The sequence below is a fragment of the Alligator mississippiensis genome, chromosome 3 (assembly GCF_030867095.1).
Source record: "Alligator mississippiensis isolate rAllMis1 chromosome 3, rAllMis1, whole genome shotgun sequence".
NCBI lineage: Eukaryota > Metazoa > Chordata > Crocodylia > Alligatoridae > Alligator > Alligator mississippiensis.
Genome location: NC_081826.1, coordinates 115,324,691 through 115,340,279, shown reverse-complemented (window position 1 = coordinate 115,340,279; position 15,589 = coordinate 115,324,691).

Below are 15,589 nucleotides of genomic sequence, written 5' to 3'. Positions count from 1 at the left end.
GCCATCCTTAATGGACTGGTCGATGTCAACATCTTAAGGGATAGCCAGCATGGGTTTGTTGCAGGTAGGTCTTGCTTGACCAATCTCATTTCCTTCTACGACCAGGTGACCTATCACCTGGACAAGGGAGAAGAGATTGATGTCATATATCTTGACTTCAAAAAAGCCTTCGATCTGGTGTCCCATGATCGCCTCTTGGAGAAACTGGCCAGTTGTCGCCTTGGGTCCCCCACGATCCACTGGCTGGAAAATTGGCTCCGGGGTCAGACCCAGAGGGTAGTAATTGATGGAAGTCACTCATCGTGGTGTCCTGTGACCAGTGGGGTCCCCCAAGGCTCTGTGCTTGGACCCATACTGTTCAACATCTTCATTAATGATGTGGACACTGGAGTCAGAAGCGGACTGGCCAAGTTCGCCAATGACACCAAACTTCGGGGCAAAGCATCCACACCAGAAGACAGGCGGGTGATCCAGGCTGACCTGGACAGGCTCAGCAAGTGGGCGGACGAGAATCTGATGGTGTTCAATGGTGATAAATGCAAGGTTCTCCACCTTGGGAAAAAAAACCCGCAGCATCCTTATAGGCTCGGCAGTGCTATGTTGGCTAGCACTATGGAAGAAAGAGACTTGGGGGTCATCATTGACCACAAGATGAACATAAGCCTGCAACGCGATGCGGCGGCTAGTAAAGCGACCAAAATGCTGGCTTGCATCCATAGATGCTTCTCAAGCAAATCCCGGGACATCATTCTCCCCCTGTACTCAGCCTTAGTGAGGCCACAGCTGGAGTACTGTGTCCAGTTTTGGGCTCCACAATTCAAAAAGGATGTGGAGAAGCTTGATAGAGTCCAGAGAAGAGCCACGCGCATGATCAGAGGTCAGGGAAGCAGACCCTACGATGACAGGCTGAGAGCCCTGGGGCTCTTTAGCCTAAAAAAGCGCAGGCTCAGGGGTGATCTGATGGCCACCTACAAGTTTATCAAGGGTGACCACCAGTATCTGGGGGAACGTTTGTTCACCAGAGCGCCCCAAGGGATGACGAGGTCGAATGGTCACAAACTACTTCAAGATCGTTTCAGGCTGGACATAAGGAAGAATTTCTTTACTGTCCGAGCCCCCAAGGTCTGGAACAGCCTGCCACCGGAGGTGGTTCAAGCGCCTTCATTGAATACCTTCAAGATGAAACTGGATGCTTATCTTGCTGGGATCCTATGACCCCAGCTGACTTCCTGCCCTTTGGGCAGGGGGCTGGACTCGATGATCTTCCGAGGTCCCTTCCAGCCCTAATGTCTATGAAATCTATGAAAATTGAAAAGGAGGTGCCTTTACAGCTTGAATAGGATGGAATTCCTGGGACCCTACAGGTACATGTAGCAAAGGTGAAGGAAATGTTTCTTGAGTCAGCCATATTACATTCCACTTTCACATAGTATCACCTCCTTAGTCAAAGCCATCAGCCATAGAGAAACCACAAATGTTACCAGATGCTATTAATATCTATTATTCCACAGCAGTTCAGTTTTGTTCACCAGTTCAGATTAGATACTAAGCAAGGATCTACACAGTCTGACCCTTATCCCAATGAGCCCTGAATTATGTCCTCTGATGACTTCAAGACCATCATTGTGACTCTCAGATCTGAGGTCTAATGCCCCCCAGAAGTTGCAATATTGAAAAGTAAGCAGGACAAAGAACTTGGGTGGGTGGAAGAAGGCATAGGTTCAGTCCAAATGGCCAATAGTACCAATTCCCTACTCCTTCTGTTGCAAGGAGTGTCAGCAGACTGTTGCCACAGGCTTAGGCACCAACAAATTTTCTACACTACTGAGCACCCAGATGGATGCTGAAGGAAAATATTACTCTGATTATAAAGAGCCTGACCAATCAATAGCTTTCAGCAAGGCTCCCGATGTTCTGCCATAAAGACAACTCAGAGTCCCTTGACAGTATGTTGGTATCAAATATTTTAGAATCAACCCCTACTGTTCTATAAAAATCTCAAGTACTTCATAAGAATCACTAGATACAGGGCCAGTGGACAAAAGACTTTGACACAAAGTGAAAAGCTCACTGTGGATACTGGTGATTTTTAAGACCAGAATTTTAATCCTAGAGGAAACCCTTTCAGCTTAATCAATGCAACAATTAGTTCTCCACCACTGAAAAGCCTTCCAGCAATTATGGTCCTGGATACTCAGAACCAGACTCATCTGATTTGGTTTAAAGAGCCTCCCCCACATAAACAGGAAATTGTGGTGGCTCTGCCAGGCTTCATAGGCTAGGGTTCAGGAAGGAAATAAAGGCCTAATGAAACTGTCATTAGGAAAGAGAGAAAGCAGCCCAAAAGGCCTGTTTTCTGATAACATCTGCCACAAAAAAACTGACTGGTTAACTATTCAATATACTCTAAACAGAAACCATCCCCACAGAGTCTGAAAAGAGAAAACAATGGCCAAGGAAATGTAGCCCAGGTACACCCAGGGGTGTGCCCTCTTCACAAATGGAAGGGATAGGGTGGTCAGGCAAGAGTGCTGTGAGAGGGGCCTGCCACTTGGGAGCAGTTCCCTCTCTTCTCTATAGAGCCAGGCCTAGACAAAGTGCTTAACTATATACAAGTTTATTGCTAACCAAAAATAAATATGAATAAGAGACATTAAATATTTACAGTAGAATTAGTATGGGACATCATATACAATAACCTGCAATAAACACATTGCACTACTTTGAGGGACTACAAAACATAAACCAGGTGATTCACAGCATAGGCAAAAATTAACCCCCCTGCACAGAATGAACATTAACACTCTAGAACAGGAACGTCAAGACAATAAACACACATAAGTAACAACTTAGATAAACCCAGGTAAGTTGAGGTAGCAATGCAATAAACATACACAGGCAACAATACAGGTAAGTTCCAATAATAGGCAGTAAACACATATAGGTAATGAGGACAGATAAATCCATATAACCCCCCTTATGGAGTACCCATAACTATATTAACCTTTACAGTATGAAGCAACATCAATCAGAATATGGGGGTGTACTCAGCACCCCACATGGTGTTCCCTGGAGCCCTCCCCTTTAGGGCCCCAGGATGTGGACACGCTCCCTCCCACAATGGAGGAGGGTGGAGGCTGCAGACCCTCCTCTCCCAAGTCCACCTCCCCTGTGCGACCCGCTTCCCCAGCAACTCACGCTCCCATTCTGAAGCAGCCAATGCTTGTCCCCTGGTGGCCAGTCCCACAAGGGCCTCTCTCTGGCAGCACCTCCAGTGCCTCTTGTTGGCCTGGTGTCCCACACTGGGCACCCAGGGCACTCCTACAGGAGCTGAGCTCTTACTGGCTCTGGTTCCCTGGCCTCACACCAGGGGTCTTTCCCCTTTCTGGGCCCTGATCTGGACACCAGGGCTCCAGTTACTCAGCCTAGAGTCGGGGCTAACTTGAACAGCCTTGAGCTGCTCTTGAGGTCAGCTCTACGTTTGCTGACCTGAGCACTGTGTGGAGCCTGAGCAGCCTCGAGCTGCTCCCAGGGCTGGCTCTCCGTGCACCAAACCATGCACCGCCTACCCAGACACTTGCTGGGTTCGCAGGCTCAAGCTGCCGAGCACCTCCTAGAGTCTAAGCACCGTGAGCTGATCCATGCACTGTCGAGGGTCAGGGAGGGTCCTGAGGACGGTCTTCTCCAGAGCTTCTCTTTCCTCGCTGTCCCTCTCCCAAGCGTGCTGAGCATACTTTCCTTTTATACACTTCGTGAGTTCTGCCCTTGATGTCCCGCGGATCTGCCATTTTGCAGTCCACAGTCCGGTCTGGGAGCTCCTCTCCCCCTCCCTTCGACAAAGGGGCAGTGTCCACTTTCCCTCAGCTTGTTTCTGATTAGTGGATTTGCTCCACCAATTCGAATGGAGGATTCTTGAGCCCCTTGGAGCTCGATCAGGTAAGTCTGTCACAGAAATAATCTGAGCTCACTGTATCTTTGAATGTTGGTCAGGGTCACTAACCTTTTATACCTTCAGAGCTTTGCATGAGGGGAGACAGACTAGCCCCAACATTAATTCCCAAAAGACTCAGGTTCTCATGCCTACCTCAGAAAAGTGATGATAACCCTCACCTAGGTAATTCTGAAAGGTTTACCTACATTACCCCTTAATCTGAGGATCCCCAAATTATAATTTGGTAATGTGTCACCTCAAAAATAAAGAAAAGCTACTGCTCATGCAAACATAAGGTTAAAAAAAGTCCAGAAAAGGAAACTAGCTGGCAGCAAGAAGCCAAAAAGGGGATAAAATGGAAAAGTCTTTCTTTTTTAACATGACAACATAATAGACCAACATTTTTACCTTGAAGGGTTGTCCTAGCTCAGTAAAGGAAAGTAAATCTTTGTGAACATTTTAATAAAAATGAAGCTATTAACAAAAGTATTCAGTTGCACTCTAAAAGCACCTTTTTTCTGTTTGTAACCACTGTGCACAATTTACTGAGCCTTATCACTACACATTAGTGGAGTGCTGGCCAAAAGGAAAAAAAATGCCGAAGAAAAATCGGTATGTTTTTGGCACAAATCACCAGTTAACACCTATTCATAGTGGAAGAAAAGAAAGCTTTGAAAATGTTTCAGAAGTGAACACATGGAAAGTATTTTTGAGAGACAGGCAAATATGATAGGCAGCTTTATTGCAGGTCTTGATGTACTTAGCTGAGCTATGTGAAAGGTTTGGCTTTTCAGAATATATCTCACAAAAAAATCAAAGCTGAAACTCGTTATTTTGAAACTTTACTGTTAAAAATCGTTACATGATAATAAAATCTCATTTCTTAGACAAGGGGTCTATTTACAGTTTGATAATTATATGTAAAAGTGGTAAGTATTTTTTAAAGATACCTGTATAGGGTATGTTCAATTTACACAGAGATTTGCAGAGAGTGCCTACTAGACCCTACATTCAAAGACAGATCAGATAAACAAATACAGGAAAACAGTAAAGGGTAGTAAATACTGTATAGGCAAATTATTGAAAGGAGAATAAAAATGAAGGCTTCCAGGAAGAAATGTGAACTAAGGCATTTAACGTGGCAAGTAAGTAGTAAAAGACTATATAATAAGGCAAAGAAACTACTATGTAAAAGTCTGACAGACACTGCCACATCTAAATCTGTGTCCTCCAAAGCTGAAAATGAGAGTTTTCTCACGTCACTTCTACTAAAAAAGAGACAGGCTTTGTTAAGCTCCACGTCTTCTGAGGATCAGGTAAACAAAGACAATATGTAGCCCATGGCTGAAGGGTAGGTTCCAAGACCATGAAACTAAGAGTTGGAGGAGATAAAAAGAGATGAGAGAACTGTGAAAAGTGTAAAAAAAAAAGGAGAAAAGTTCAGAGAGGCATGTGGAAAAAATTGACACTGGGGAAAATGGACAAAAATGCAATAAATTACAACTCTATAATCTTGTCTTTAAAATTCTTAATTAGTGAATCTGGCACAAAATCATCACTGGGCACATATACATGAGACATGTTACTTCATATTAGCATAGTTTACTGCACAGTAAGCACTTGTACATGTGCATGTGCTTAGTGGGAAGTAAAAATCCTTAATAGCACTTAAATTTGCTATTTGCAAATGCAAGTAACAAATTTAAGTGGGATTAGATAATGCACGGTATCACACGTGTAGACCTGAGCCAGGAGCAAGTTTGCTCCCAGGTCTACCCAGCCACTAGAGGGCCAGCCTGAGGCCAGCCCTGGGGCTGCAGGCTAGGAGCCTCTCCTGGCCCAGTGCTGGGTTGCCTCTATGGCAGCCCCTGTCTGCAGGCTATAAAAGTCTGCAGTCATTTTGAGCCCTGGGGCACACAGACAGGGAGCCTGAGGGCACTGCAGGCCCGTGTCCCTCTGGGCAGGCCACAGCATTGCCATGTCTGCCTGCAAGCACTCCAGCACTGCTTCCTGGCATCACGCTGCCGTGCATCTGCCAGGAGATTTCTGTCCAGGCTAGCAGCGAACTGCAGCTCCTGGCCAGGTCTGTTAGCCCCCATGGCAACCTGCGGGCAACTTCTGGCCAGTAGAGCCAGCACCACCTGCCTGCAGCACACCCCCCAGCAGCCTGCCCTACGGCTGCAAATGCTGTGGGGCATAGCCTCTGCCACACAACTGCCAGTCCCTTGTTGTGCCTTTGCACTGGGCGCTACTGGCAGCTGCTGAGGGCCGACAATGCCAGGACAGCTAGGCAGGGGCCCACAGAGCTGGTGTGGGACACAGCATGGCATTCTCCTCCTCACCTAGAACTGTACTGTCCATGCCCACGCCCATGCCCTCCACCCAGGGCCCCAGCTGGACTAAAGAGGAGACCAGAAACCTTGTGGAGGCTTGGGGTGAGGCAGAAGTGCAGCACCAATTCAAATGTGGTGGGAGCTCCAATACCCACATGTATGAGGCTGTGTCAAGCTGGATGCATGAATGCAAACACAACCGATCAGTGCAGCAGTGTCACATAAGGGTCAAGGCCTTGTGGGCACAGTGGGTTGCTGTGGCTGACCACAATCATTGGTCCGGCCATGCCCATAAGTCCATGGCCTTTATGGAGCAACTGATGGACATCCTGGTGGCCAAGACCCAGGCCACAGCTGTGCTACCTTTCGCAGCACAGGTGGCCTGCCCAAGCTTCCACTCCAGCCTGGGATCTCTGGTGATGTGTCACTGGAAGAGGGCCCCTTACTCATGCAGCACCCGGTCCTGTCGAGTTCCCCAGCTGCAGTTTCCACCAGCAGCTCAGGGAGCCCTGGCCAGTGCCTATCTCACCAGCTCCACAGCCCCAGAGATAGCCATGAAGTACAACTGACCATGACACCAGCAGCTGCCAGCAGCACCAGTTCCTGCCCAGGTGGAGCCCTGGGTGGGCACCAGCATAGCACACCCCTCCATGTGAGCACACTGCCCAGAGTCAGATGCCATCACCACCGGCCAGGTCCAAGCAGAGCTGCTGTCCACACCAGCCCTGGCCACATAGTAAGCCCCACCCCTGGCCCTGGCCCCTGACTCTCCCCCACCCCTGCTTCCTGCCTGACCTGCCTGTACTGCCCTGGCCCCAAGTCATCCTCCACAGCACCCAAGGAAATGGGAGACAGTGCAGAACTTTATTGAGCAACCCATGCCCCCACAGCTAGGCAGGCACAGGCCTCTCACATGCTAAAGAATGTGTTGATACTAGTGACAATGTCCTCCTCAGTTGTGGGGGGCAGGGATGTGTAGTGTAACTACAGGTAGCCCTCCAGGAGATGGAAGAGGTTGCAGGGCAGCCTGGGCCTGCCTCCCACACCATTGTAGCTCAGGGTCCCATACCAGATAAGCACGTGTGCCCAGAGCACCATGGCGATCAGCAGCAGCAGGGCATAGTGGCTCAGGCACCCCTCATCCATGCAAACAGCTCCTCACACACTGCCTGCAACACATGTAGCAGGGGCATACTCATGGTGCAGCAGCAGCATGGCAGAAGGCTGACTCCCGGCCACCTCCCTAGAGAGGCCCCAGTGGGGTGGGCAGAGGTGCAGGCATCTCCTCATCCCAGGTGTCCAGGAGCCCTGCACCCCCTAAGCCCAGGTACCGTGGGCTGGGAAGCAGCACAGGAGAGTGGCTGGCTTGCAGGAGGAGAGGGTTGGCAGTGGGGTTTGGAGCTACAGTAGCAGGTGCTGCCAGGAGCCTCTCTTGTCCCACCCTGGGAATGGGCCAGGGGAGGCAGGCTACCTGCAGCCAGCACCCAGCGGCCCTCTGGCCCTAGGGGAGCAAGTGGGGATGGGGGGGCTCAGCCGGCAGCTGCCTCGGCCCAGGCCTGCCTGGCCAACTTATTATAGTCCCTGGACACCCATGTATGCCTGACCCCTGATCTCAGGCTGGGCAGTGCGTGAGCCCCTGGTACAGAGCATCTTATCTGATAAATGTTCCAAAATCTCACAAACAGCTTCTGTCTCATGGCTCTACAGGGCCCACAGCTGCACATGGGGGAGAGGCCACCCCTGGCATCCAGGATGGAGCCCCAGGGTTGTCACTGCCACAGACAGGGCCCTGTGGAAGCACTGGCTCTACCAGAGGAGGACCCAAGATGGGAACATCCTCCAGCAGCAGCTGGGGGTGATGTCATGGGATGGCTGGAGGATGCACAGGCCTGGTGGGCAGAGGATGTCATCCAAGAGGATGTGCAGGAGCACCAGGAGGCAAGGAAGCAGCACAAAGAAGCATGGGACCAGGCAGACCAGGAGTTCTGGGCCGAGCTCCTGGCCCTGAAGCACGAGTAGCTCCAGGTGCTGCAGGAGCAGAACGTCATCCTGGGCTGAGCAGTGCAGGCTATGGACAACACCTATTAGGTGCTGGACATTGTTCTGGCCCTGGCAGTTGTGTTCATACTGCCCACTTTCCCGCCCCTTACCCTAGCCCCACGCGCCCCATGGCAGTCGCCCTCCACCCCACAGCACACTCCCTCCTAGGCCTGGGTAGAGGTCCTTCACCACCTCCAGCTGCCAGAGGCCCCTGGCCTGCCATTTTCAAAGCAGTCTGCAGCTGTGCACTTGTGTTTAGTGACAACTATAGACTAGGGCTGTGCAAAATGGCAGTGTTCCATTTTGACTTGAGTTTTGAGGTTTCAACGGAACAACATTTTGTTTCAAATTTCATTTCTATTTGAAACCACTGTTCCGTTTCGCTTCCTTGAAACAGTGATGCTGTTTTGACACTGTTTCGATGTTTCACCCATTCACTATAATGGGGAAGCTCAAAACAGCTCTTCTCATCTGGCAAGTAGATGGAGGCCCACAACCCCAGGAGGGCTGCAGGGGCTGTGACAGTCCTCCTGGGGCTGTGGGCCCCCAATCTGCCTGCCAGATAATGGAGGGAAGCCGGGTGTTACCACCTGGGACCGGGGAAAGGGAACTGAGCACAATTGCTCAGGTCCCCTCCCCAGCGCTACAATCAGACTGGGGAAATGAACTCAGCCCAGCCTTTCCACAGCCCGATCTAGCACTGGGGATGGGAGCTCAGCACAGCTGGGCTGACTTCCTTTCTCCAGCCTGATCTAGAGCTGGGGCTGGGCACTCAGCCCAGCTGGGCTAACTTCCTCCCCAGCCCAATCTATTGCTGGGGATGGAAACTCTGCCCAGCTGGGCTTACTTCCTCTCCCCAGCCTGATCGTAGGGCTGGGGAGGGGAGCTGAGCAATTGGGTTCAGTTCACTTCCCGAGCCTGATCTCAGTGCTGGGGAGGGGAACTAAGCCTGGTCTCAGTTCCCTTCCCCTGTGCTGCGATCGGCTTCCCACAGCCCGGTAGCAGGAGGTGGGGAGAGCCAGGGCTGCGCTTCCGGCTGAGCCATATGGGGCTGCGAGCCACTGGGCATGCAGCCCTGGTTCTCCCCTGTCTCCCATCACCTGGCTGCTGGCTGCTTCGAAACTTGAAACATTTCAAAACTTTTGAAGCATTTTAACTAGCCTCATTTTGCCTCAAGGCTGTTTTGAAGCCCTTGGTTTTGATTCAATTTCAGTGTTTTGAGCTCAAATTGAATTGAAACAGTGTTGAAGTGAAACAGCCGGCGAAATTTCATACAGCCCTACTACAGACCACTTTCTTTGGCCAGGTTGGGTGAAAATTGTCACTTCTGTCTGTGCCCTTAGAGACTATACTAATAGACATTATGTTAAAAATTCCTTAGTATAGCATTACTGAATCACCAGATGGCACAGTGAAAGATAATCTTAGCAGGTCTGCTTAACTGAGATGGGCAGCTTAATTTTGGATAAATGTTTAAAGTTGTCCATATAATCAATAAGATATGTTTTTCCTCAAATCTCTGAATAGAAATAATTTCTTGCACGCACAAATATTGCCTAGAACATATAGTCAATCAAGAAAAAAATCTGTAGAATGTGCCAAAACATGAGACCTATTGTAGGGTTCCGTTTCCTGCACATGGACATAGAATTTAGCTGGATCAAGAAGTTCTTGAGGACTTTGGGCTGCAGAAAACACCTGTCCATTATATGGGTTCGGGTTGCTTTTTATTAAAATGTTTTATTTTAGAGCAGGTTTCGTTCAATAAGCTTTTACAGCCATCGAGTTACATTGGCCCTAAATATAACACTTTTTAAATTTTGTTTTTTAAATGTATATAATTCTTGATGTCAAATGTAACCTTAAGTTCTATGTTATTCTTAAAGGTAAATATTTCTGTGCTCTCAATTCTTTAGAAAAATAAATAAAAGGAAAATAAATTTAAGCCAATGACCTAGTAAATGAATGCATATGCAACAGAGAAGAAAAAATGACTCAGTGAAAAGACTGATTTCAATTTCAGCCTTCCAAAGGGATCTTTATAAACATTAAGGAACAAAATGTTTATGAAAAATGTGTTCACAGTGTCCTTCTAAATAAACTATTGGTTATACTGCTCATGCAAAACTATTACAAAAGAAACTTAATCCCCTTTCCATGTCATCTGGGCACTTGAAAACCACCCCTCTCTTTGCTTTATAATTTTCTATACTGCCTATTAAAAAAAAATAGACCCTGTCCACTAGATGCAAAGTTTTGGTCTGCTACATAAGGGAGAGTGTAGGGACCCAGGGCAGCCGGCCAGCAGCTCTCCCTGACTCCCACCCGGGCAGATAAGGGTCCGGGGCCTTAGAAGGCCGTCAGGCGGGTACTTGTGACACTTGGAGTGGAATTAATTAGGCGGACACTTATCGGTTGCAAAGCAAGATTATTTACTCACGCCATCAAGGTGGTGAATAGCGGAGGTCAGAGATACTTGGTTAGTTACAGCTTAAGATTCGAAGGTCGGTCTGCATGAAAGTCTTTGGTCGGGCAGATAAACGGAGTAAAAAATCAGGCTGGCAGGTCGTTGATTTACGTCTGATAAGGTCGAGACGGGGGAGACTGACAAGCGATCAATTTGTCAGTTATTCTCACGCATACGTTCAGAGTTTTTTCAGGTGTGTGCGCGGAGGTCTCCCGTTCTTCACGGAAGTGAAGACGGGTTTTATTTGTGTAATAGCCAATTGCTTTTCGCCATGTCATAAATTTAATTAGAATCGCCAATTATCTAGCGGTCTTCGCTAGGGTGTTATCTCACAGGGTTACTCCCTGTTTTCTCTGACCAGTTATAATGATTTATGTACAGCACAAAAGGCTAAGTTTCATTTCTAGTTAGTGTTGCAGTTATAAATCTCTTTTTGACATGCGCAGCAAAAAAAAGCGGTTACTATCATTATTGTTAACCATTAGTTAACCTAGTGCAGAAAAAAACTGTTTTGAATGGTTTTACTTGTTTGTGACATGGGCACTACTTAATTTGGTTGTGACAGAGAGAAGCTCATTGAACTGAATGTATTTGGTATAGGAAATCTCTTTGTGTCTGTAAGTGGAGTCCTATATAGATGTTAATAGAAAGATGAACCAAATGCTCATTACCTCATATGGTTTTGTGCGTCTCAGGCATAATGCTCCAGTCTACAACTACAAGGTTCCATCTGGCTGCTCAATTAGAGCCCAATGTGACAACTGCTCATCATGCAAAGGCAATCGACTAGATTTTTATGTCCCTCAACAGGCTGATTTGATTACAATGTGTATAATTTTTCTTTTTGCTTTATAGCTTGTTTATTTTGCTGTTTTCCATTTATGCCACTGAAATCTTTGGATTATTAAATGCCGTTGCCAAAGAAGAAACCGTACCATTTTGAGAGATTGATGGGTTGTGAAGGGCTACCATGTGATTCGATAGAAGCACTGCCAGAGAACAGTTATTTACCCTATGTTCAGACAGAATTTTTTAGTAGCTCTGTTATCCTGGTTTCCAGAACAATTTGAAGCTGAATATTAAAAAATAACTTTGAAACACTGTTTACCTTTAAATAACTTGCAAGTTAGCCTGCCCTTCAGTATTCTGAAGGCTTATCTTCCACCTCTGCCAGACCCAAATCTAGTTGAAAAACATTGACTGCACGCATCATCCGAGGACTCAGACAAAAAGAGTATCCAGAGATGAGGAATGCTCTTCTTAGAGCATAAAGGGTCATGAGTTTCTGACACCTAAGATACTCTAGGCCTGACTTGTCTGTTGCATGTGTCAGGCCAGTTCCCCTGACTGCAAAGGAGTTATTCTGATTTATAATGGTGTGATAAGAGGAAATGTTAGATTCTGCTTGACGTGTATATTGGTTTCTAGTGAGTTAAAAGCCATAAGAACTTTCTCCCCCTTACCTATTTCAGGTTATAGTTAGGCAGAACCACAGATAAGGTGCTGAGAGAAAATGGAGATAGCTATAAATTCTCCTGCAGTGCCCCTAAGAATGGGTAGAGATGATAGTGCCATTAAAACATGTTCTGGCTTGCAGAAGTTGAGACATATGTAGAGGGGAGGCATGAAGAAAATGTTGTACCCCCATAAATTTAATATATTAGAATATTTATGACCTTTTAACATATCCCAGGGGCCTTTTGGCAATGTTGAAAATTTCTGAAGCAGAATGCTTCTGGTGTGGCCACATAAGCAGTGTCTGCAAAAAGAAAGACAAGGAAGAAGATGCAGGGAACTACCTAAGGTATAAAGAAATACTTGGGCAATGACTTTATAAAACAAGCTCTTTCTACTATTTTATCAAGAAGTAGCTCCAGCCAGCAGCATAACCAGGGTGGGAAGGAAGAGAGGTGCGGGAGGTGAAGAGCCCCCCTAGATACACTACTGGATTCCCCACTGATTAGGGTGGGTCAAATTTAATCTGGGTTAAAGTCTCTGCTCTGCCAGATTTCTTTATGGTCTGGAATAATGGATGTAGGCTCAGATCATTAAAAGGCCTTTAGGCCACTAACTCCTATTTAGTTTCAGTGAGAGCAAGGCACCTAAATATCTTTGAGGAGCTAAGCCTAGACATGCATTAGTTCCTGCTTTTCAAGATTACACTCCTTGGGATAAAGATATGCAGCATCATGAAGTTCTTCAGTATTATTATAATGGAAGTAATATAGAAAGATAAGGGAACTGTTTTCCCAATGTCCAGCAGTTTACAGGTGGCTTGTAGATTTGGATCATTTTAGTAAATGAAGCTAACCAAAAACTTGACCATTCCTATTCACTGAGACATAAGTCAGCCTGTCAATTATATTCCTCTTTTTTCTATAGTAGTGCCATCAGACATAAAGATGATAAAAACCTCTCTCTCCTTAAACTATAGGGAAGAGGATGACATTTTTCTTCCTGCAGCTGAAGCCCAGTTGGGAAACGACTGCCTCTGGTCAAGGCATTATGTAGACAAGAGCTACAAACAGCACATAACTCAGGCTAGGAACAGAGTTTGCATATGCCTCTGAATAAACGGACTCTGTATTTGTCCTGGAACAAAAATACCCGTGGATTAACATGTACACATATCACTATTCTAATCAGGGTTTAGAGAGTGGCTGAATGCAGTGTCACTTTTCTGCCATTGATTCAGTGAATCAAACCCAAGATATTTGTACAGATTTACTTTGCAAACTTCCAGGGTAACTCCTACTACCTCTTATAAGGGAAACTTCTTTGGAATTTATCTTTCAGTCTATTTTTTCCAGGAAAGTGCTTGTTGAAGTACGATGAGTGAGCTGTTTGACTGAAGGAGTCCAGGAATAACCTGTAGAGCTTATTTTGTAGGAAGACTAAAGCCCTGATCCTTCACTGAGTTTTGCTTGTGTGGAGGACACAGATCTCATTGAATGACAAGGACCTAAAGGAAAAAAAGCAGCATTTAATAATCCAAAGACTTCAGCGGTAAAAATAGCCTGATCTAGCACAAAGAATACCTGTATGTCCTTTAAATACTGTTTCACAACACCTAAAAATACAAGGGTAACAATGGGAGCAAGACAGTCTTTTCCAAACAGCAACATCCAGACTGCTTTGCTGCATTGTACAGTTGAAATTTAATTTCTTTGCCATATGAAAAATTGAAATACTTAAGTAATAACATTCAGCAACATCATCTGCCATCTGATAGTGCACAGAAACTGGGCAATTATGTTTCGCCTCGGGTGGTTAATAGGCCCATTTCAAATTTCAGGCATTATCAGATAATAACACTGCCTGCATCCGAGTATGTTATTATAATTATTAACCGTAAAGAAACTGGAGGGGGCGGGGGGGGGGGGCGAGAGAGAAAGATTGGTTTTAATTATTTAATTTTGCAGTGCAATACAAATAAATTCATTGTTCCCCATGAGCTAAGATGCAGAGACTGAGCTTTGGCATCACTGAAAATCAAACTCAGTTCAAATAGACTTGTTTTATGAATCTGAAAACTTTTACAGTGCCATTTAGCACAATCAAGTCTCCGAGCAGTGAAATCTACCTAAAAACATTAAACTAGAATAAAAATGGTTTGGGCGCAGAAACATGGATGTACCTAACATCTGAGCACAGATTGTTTGTGATCCTATATTTACAGGTTGCTTCAGTATTTTCATTTTAAACCCGTAAATATGTATCTAAGACTTTGACTGAACCTTAGGGAGATGACTTAGAAGGGCCAGATTTTCTGCATTGACATGGAAGACAAAAGACATAGCAAAGACATGCAAAAATGATCAAGCACATGTTAACAAATGCATACATCTACACACTCATAATTAATGCATATGAGAAGTTTGGGAGGTTGTCTGGCTAAGCATCCAAAATTAATAGGAAAAAATATGTGAAAGTACAGTTTTATAAGCAGAAGTGCCCAATGGATGGTCAAAGTTGCATGAGTGGCCAACCAGGCTTCCAGGACAGCTCAATTAGAAAAAACTCAGACTTGCCTAAAGCCATTCTCAACCAGATAAGATCCTCTTCCTCAGCTCACAATTGCAGTGCAAAACAATGGAGGAACACAGCATTTGGACCTCACATCTTACACCACAAAAAATGTTCATAGCAAACAGAATATTTAGGTTTTGTAGCTTTAAGAAACAGTTTCATCCTTTTAAGAAAAGGGAATAGGTGAAGCAGAGCACTGCATAAAATTGTGATGCAGCCCAGAGAAAGTAGATGCGAAGTCTCTCAACTTTATTGCAATTCTGTGATATTTGATATGTTCCTTAAAGCCATAGCTCCTGGAATCAAGAGAGTGCATGCAAATTTCACCTTTCACTTAAATAGCAATCTTGCAGACCTTAGCACTTCACAGAAAGTTTTCCAATATGAAAGCAAATTTACTTTATAGGGCCAGAAACCAGAAGAAAATTTTTTATTTAAAAAGGAGCAAAACATTGTTTTTTTTACACATTTCATGATTTGAACATTTGAGGTTTTCTGCTGTTATGTGATCTTCCATTTTTCAAGATGTGATTTCTGAAACAGTATTTTAATTACTCTGGGTATATTACTCATAATTTCTAGTTCTCTTTGATAAAGGCACAGATGGGACATGTAGCTTTTCCTTTATGTTAGGTTATTGTAAATACAATCATATTCATCCCTTCTTCTATCATTATTCAAAAAAGCAGGGAGCTGAACTACATGAACTTGTGAGGTCCCTTCCAGCCCTATTTTCCTATGATCCCAAATCTTTCTTAAAGGGTGATGATACTCAAGAACACTACATTG